At 39.1% G+C, this 6615-nt stretch overlaps 1 pseudogene; it reads right to left on the bottom strand.

The window, feature by feature from the left end:
* Nucleotides 1-5434: 5434 nt before the first annotated feature.
* LOC109452809 (cell division cycle-associated protein 3 pseudogene) lies at nucleotides 5435-5974 on the bottom strand (annotated as a pseudogene).
* Nucleotides 5975-6615: the final 641 nt, after the last annotated feature.

The following is a 6615-nucleotide window of genomic DNA, read 5'->3' as shown; positions in this document are numbered from 1 at the left end:
TAAAATAAAATAAAATAAAAAATCAAAGTTTAGCAAAAGTGTTCCATCTGGATCAGTTATGCTCTGGGCTTGCAGTATAAACTTGTTTGGTGAATCCCATGTCTTCCTCTTTCTTTTATATTTTCTCATTGGAGGAGATTTTCCAGTACCTTCCAGTGTTCATGGAATATACATTTTTGACAACTTGCCTGTATGGCACTACCTTTCTTCTTTCATCATACTTGTTTGAAATCTTGGACTATGTATAGAACTCCAGATTGAACATTATTACCTTTGGAATATTTAAGGTGATGTTTTCTAGCTTTTAAGGTGTTCATTACTCTTCTAATTAATGGTATTTGTTTTTAAACTATTTTGATTCTTCAGAAATCATGTAAGATCTTTATCCTCAGTGACTTTTCATAATAACGTGACAGCTTTTCATTTGTTTGGTTTTTAGTTAACTGTGCTTGATACTTGGTGAGTTATTAAAATTTAGGAACTCACGTTCCTCAGTTCTAGAAAGTGTTCTTGAGTTATTTCTTTCACAAATTTTCTCCCATTTGGTTTCTCTGTCCCCTTTATGGAACCACTAGTAGTTAGGTAATGGACATCCTGGATTGATTTTCTAATTGTTTTTCTTTTTTTGTTTTTGTTTTTTGTCCTACTTTGTACTGCATTTTTCATTCTCTTTTCAGAGAAATTTCCTCAACTTTAAGTTCTAATTCTTCCATAAGTTTCTCTCAGTTTTGCAATCAGGTATTTCAAGAACTCTTATCTATTCTCCGATAGTGAGCTTTTTACTTAGCATCCTGTTTTTATTTCATGGCCTTACGAATGAACAAGAAGGGGTTCACTGAGGTTTTAATCAAATTTATACATCCACCATTCTTCATAACATGGTGATCACAGTCCTGGATCCAATCCTCAGCCATATAAATTCAAGGGTAATAAGGTTGTAAGAGATAAACTCTCAGAAACAAAATACATAAAAAATTAATTTCTAGAGATAGATCTGTTGGGATGACAAGAGAATTGAGATACGTTAGCTAAGTCAGTCTTTCCCAGTATCAGGAACCTCAGAAATGTTATCTCTAAGTTTGATAAGAGTGGAATGCTTGAACAAATATTCTGTATGGCATGAACTGATAATAATTTTACTTACCCATGAAAATGTTAAAATATGTCCTAATTTTAATGTCTATACTTGTTCAAAGTATTGACCTACTTTTCTGCTCTATTCTCAGTCTTGAAAACAGCCAAATTAGTGGAACAGAACCTAACTGGGCTTTAGGATGACCTGGGAAAATAGTTTTAAAAATACCTGTGCATGTGTGTGTGTGTGTGTGTGTGTGTGTGAGAGAGAGAGAGAGAGAGAGCGAGAGAGAGAGAGAGAGAGAGAGAGAGAGAGAGCAAAATCTCAAACTTGCTGGGTAAGATTCTTTAAGCATTGATCCCAGCATCTTTTTCAAGTACATCCCTGTAATTCTGTTCACATGTTCTTGAAAATCCCTGAAATAAATGCTCAGTCTCGTGTCCATCTAATGTTTAATGTTTGTGTCAGATACAAGACTTTACCTCAAAGCCAGTTTCCCAGAAGTCATTGTCTTTCCTTAGAGCAATAAATCTACTGACTCTGAGCTACCAGTCAAACTGACTTTAGTGTCAGACAGAGATGGATTTTCACCCATTTCTGCCACGATGTATGAGCTTGGTTAAGTTATTTAACCTTTGTGAACCAGAATTTACTCATCTGTAGGAAGGAAACAATAAGCCACAGTTTGGTAGAAACGATGCCTAATATATGGTAAAGTGTCAAAAAAGAATTCTAATTTTCTCCCTCTTTTGATGATATTTTGGCTGAGTACTTCCTGATGAGTTAGGACACTGTAAACTTGCTGCTGATGCATCTCTGACTGCTGGATGTGACGACTTGCCCTCGGTAGATAGATTTCTTGTACATAGTGAGTCCCATCCAGCGAGTGTGGTTCTTCCTTAGATTCAGTGCCAGACAGTGGCACTTCCTGGTATGAGTGCCTTATCCTTTTCCTGACTTTGTGATTTCCTGACCTTGTGCATCTTGAGAAGCAGCCAGGGTAGAGGGGAAATAGCACTAGAATTTGGAGATTGTCATGGCTTTTTCATCTACTAACTTGCCTAACACTGGAAATTTCAGAGAGGCATTCCTGGGCCTTCTAATAGAAAATAGCTTCCTTCTGGTTCAGTTTTTCTTAGTACATATTTTTCATGCCACTTGTAGTCTACATAATGTGATTGTTATGTATATTTTAGAAATATATTATGGGATAATTGGCTTAATGTCTGCCTGTTCTGAACTCTGCGCTGCATGTCCATTTTGCTCACCATCGTGGCCCCAGCACAACTTGTGTAGTGCTCGTCACCTGATAGAATCTTGAAACATGTGTTGAATGAATGAATGAATGAATGAATGAATGAATGAATGAATGAATAACACAGAGATAAAATCACCTTCGCTTTCTTCCTCAAACAGTAATTATACAGATCAAATCAGGTAACATATATGCAAATACTTTGTAAGCTATAGTAATACAAGTGTAATATTTCTTAATTTTGTTTACCTATACCTATGTGCAATCTTGTTGGCAGAAAACATTTGGCCTACAGCAATGCTACTCAGAGTTTGGTCCAAAAGCCAGCAGCAACAGCAGCATCTGGGATTTTATTAAAAATACAGATTTACAGACATGACCTAAGACTTATTAAATCAGAACCTCTGAATGTGGAGCCCAGGAATCTGTGTATTAAGGAGCCTGGTTGGAGGTGATTCAGACACATGCTAAAGTTAAAGAATTACTACTCTACAGAACACTCTTAACAGAATTTTTAGAATTGCATAAAGTAAACATATGATTTCTATTTAAGATTATCCTTTTACTTATCTAAGCAATTCCTTTGAATCTCAGTTTCCTTTGATCATTTAGGTCTCACAAAGGCCAAATCATCAGAAAGTCCTTCCCTGGACAATCACTGTTAACATTAGTCCCTTGTTTATTAACTCCATAGAACATAATTTATATTTGCTTCATTATTTACTTGCTTTTCATCCGTCTCACCAATAAGTATTCCACAAGAAGGGGTGGAGGTTGTCTTAACCAACATCTGTATCAATCCTCAGTTTCTAACACAGGATTTGATGCATAATAGAGTTCAGTGAATGTCTGTTAATTGGATAAATGCCCTTAACAATGTATTTACTGGTAAAGAGTGTCTGTGGCCTGAAGCAGTAGTGGATTCATACTGAGGGTCATGTCTTGGCTCATATTAAAATTCATACCTGCTTCCAGGTTCCTAAGAATCAATACAGATTTGATGGGTTCTTAAATTCTCTAAATTTCACTTTCTTTTTTTCTTTATAAAAGAAGTTTTCATCCAGTGGTAAGCACTGAATTGAACCCAGCGTCACTGCCAACATTATTCAATCATTTTTGCAATAATTAGAATATTTCTTAAGCAGTGTTTTCTATACAGTTAACACTTGACTATCAGTGGGTAAATTATTTATTATTTTGGCATATCTCATTTTAAGTCCTTGATAAAATAATGTGGATTTACTTTTTATTTCCTCAGTCAGGACAAGCAGAATTAATCCTAGCAGGGTGTCTTTTTAAATAATCACCTCTCCTAGGAAAGAAATATGTGCATAATAAATGGAGCAAGTTCCTCCAGACTTGGATGAAAAGAGTCTGCTTTTTGAAACTTCCTTAGCTGTTAATTAGGAGGGATTCTGAGCATTAGGGACAACCAGGAAAGATACCAACTTTCTCATTCTGCTGATTTACTTATTTGTCCAGTGAGAGTTGATTATATTAAAAGATCTGGGATCTAAATAGTTATGAAATCTACCCTCCATTTGGATTAGTTTAAAAAAAAAATATTTGCCACATGATTATAGAAACTACATTTCTGTTCCATTACTTAGGCTAGTCAAGGAAAGACACATTGTATAAAACTATGATTGAAATATTACCAAAAGCAAGGAGGTTTATCTTATGTTTCAGAATAGCCCAATAAGGAAGGACAAAAATTGTCTTCTAAGAAACCTGATAATATTGTCTTTCATGGGAAGGAATTTGTCTTTACTGAGGACCTTACTAAATGTCCGGCACTTTCACATGGGTGACTTAAATAGTGTTGGCCCTTTCCTCTCTTAGAACCAGGATGGCTTCAATTAATTTCTTTCTTCCCAGCTGCTGGCACCACCTCCTCACACTTAGCCTTCTTTACTTCCCTCTTTCTAAGCTACCATCACTAATCTTTGTGTGTCTGTTCTCCCCAAGATGGGCTGTGAGGTGCTCAACATCCTCTAACTCAGGCACTGAGATATTTCAGAGTAAAGGTTTTAACTGCTATTCTCTTCAAGAAAAAGCAACAGAAACTACCATGGAGAAGTTAGAACATAGTTTAAAACTCTTGGTCCCTGGTCTGTAGTTCATGCTTCTGAATTGATAGCCAAATCACACTTGGAATATTGCTTTCTGTCTTTACTCCTAATGATTTGGCTCATCACACTTAGCCTTTTTTTTTTTCTTACAGAGGATTTAAGACTCTTTTAAGAAGGTTCCAATTCCAGCCTACTGAAAAAAGGCTGAAGGATTTACCCTAATAGGTAAATCATATTTCGGACAACCTTTAGACTGAACATCACTTATCTTAATAGGTCTCAGCTCCACATAGAAATGATCCCTTTGGGTCCATTTCTTCATCTTCTCTATGAAGTATATGTCATCATCCAAATTTTACAGGAAATGAAACAGCACGATTTTAAAAGTGTAACTGTATTGACCAAAGTCATATAGCCAGTTATCTAAAGGAGGATGGATTTGAACAGGGCTGCCATGCTGTAAAACTCCAGAGGAGATGAATCACATCATAGTCAATGGAAATGGTGCCCATGGAGTTGAGCAGTATACAGCCTGTGCATCTGTGTGCTGGCCATGCCTTGACCCCAAGGCTTTACCATGCCACGCTGCTTCATGCTTTCTTAAAGCAGTGCACTCCACAAACTGCGCTGTGGGGATAACCATCAATGAAAAGAAAAAGAATGAACAACATTCATTCATTCATAATAGACTTTCTTTCTTCTTTTTTTTTAACCACTTTCTTTAATATACAAGAAACATATAAGACACAAAGAAAGTCCAAGAAAGCTCTCAGTTCCAGGTTTGGTTGTTTAGAGGGAGTTGAAGAAAATGAGCCTTTCCAGTCTCCCAGTGAAAGAAGCGGTGAGAGGACATGGAATATCATTAGACGCCTGGTGAACCCAGGGCTGGGGCCATGTGTGGCCTTATTCTCTACCAAGGCCAAGTGTAATTTTTCCTTGTCATTTCATGGCCCCAGCCTTGCTCCCATAGATGGAGAAGGGCGAGCTCCCTAGTACCTTGCCATTTGGTTTTCATCTATCGTACTTAGAACGTTAAGATCGGGGTATCTCGGGGTCTCTCAAGGGCTTGTCTGAGCCCTGGCAGGCCTTAGGGGCTCCTGAGGGCTGTCCTGTTTCCTCCTCAGTAAACACCTGCTTGGAGGGGAGCTCAGTCTGACTCCAAGGTGGCATCTAGTACTCAAGGGAAAACTGGGTGCCCAGAGGTAAGTCCAGTTCAGAAGATGAAGGATGCCTCTAGGTGTAGAACATGCTCTGGGGGAAGGTTCGTTTTGGGGGCTTTGGTCTCAAGTACTTCACTCAGCTGTTACACCCGTGGGCTTGGCTCTCGGCTGCTGGTCTTCATAGGTGTCCATGCAATGCCAAGGGCAGGAGAGCCAGGATCTGAGCCCTGGGCCTGATTAGGACACTCCAGCTGCTCACTGCTGGTAGGTTTGGCTGTGAAGAGCTCACCACCTGGATGGGAGTGTGCAGGATGCTGGCACTGGGTGAACACGGGTCTGCCACTCGCACCAGATGCTTGTTGTGAGGCAGAGGCCGTGCTGGAGTGACTGCAACGCTCTTGGCTGAGCCCATCTCAACCAGGAGGAGTAGGGTGAGGCAGGGCCCAGTTGCGGGCACGGAGGGCAGCCAGGCCCCAACTCCACCTTTGCGGGCACCGCAGCTCTAGACTTTATATCTTAGAGCAGGTTTAGGTTCACAGCAAATTTGACTGGAAAGTACAGAGCATTGCCACTTGCCCTCTCCCTCCACATATGCACAGCCTTTCCCACCATCAGCATCCTGTGTCAGAGTGGCACATCTGTTACAGTGAGTGAACCTACATTTCGTAGTTTACATTAGGGTTCACTCTTGGCGTTGTGCATTCTGTGGGTTTTGACAAATGTATAACACGTATCCACCATTATGGTAGCACACAGAATAATTTCACTGCCTTAAAAATCCCCTGTGCTCTACCTGTGCATCCCATTCTGCCCCCAGCAACCTCTGGCAACGACTAATCAAACCGTGGTTTTGCCTTTTCCAGAATATCATATTGTTGGTACTACACAGAATATAGCCTTTTCAAATTAGCTCCTTTCATTTAGCAGTGTGTATTTAAATTTCCTCCTCCATGTCTTTTGTGACATGAAAGCTCATTTCTTTTCATGCTAAATAATATTCTATTTAATGGCGGTATGACCATTTATAGCAATAGTTTAAAATTCTGAAGTTAA

This window comes from Rhinolophus sinicus, chromosome 16 (genome assembly GCF_057876585.1).
Source record: "Rhinolophus sinicus isolate RSI-liver-muscle chromosome 16, RSI-T2T, whole genome shotgun sequence".
In the NCBI taxonomy this organism is placed as follows: domain Eukaryota; kingdom Metazoa; phylum Chordata; class Mammalia; order Chiroptera; family Rhinolophidae; genus Rhinolophus; species Rhinolophus sinicus.
Note: the sequence above shows the minus strand (reverse complement) of the source record. Positions and strands in the feature narration are given on the sequence as shown.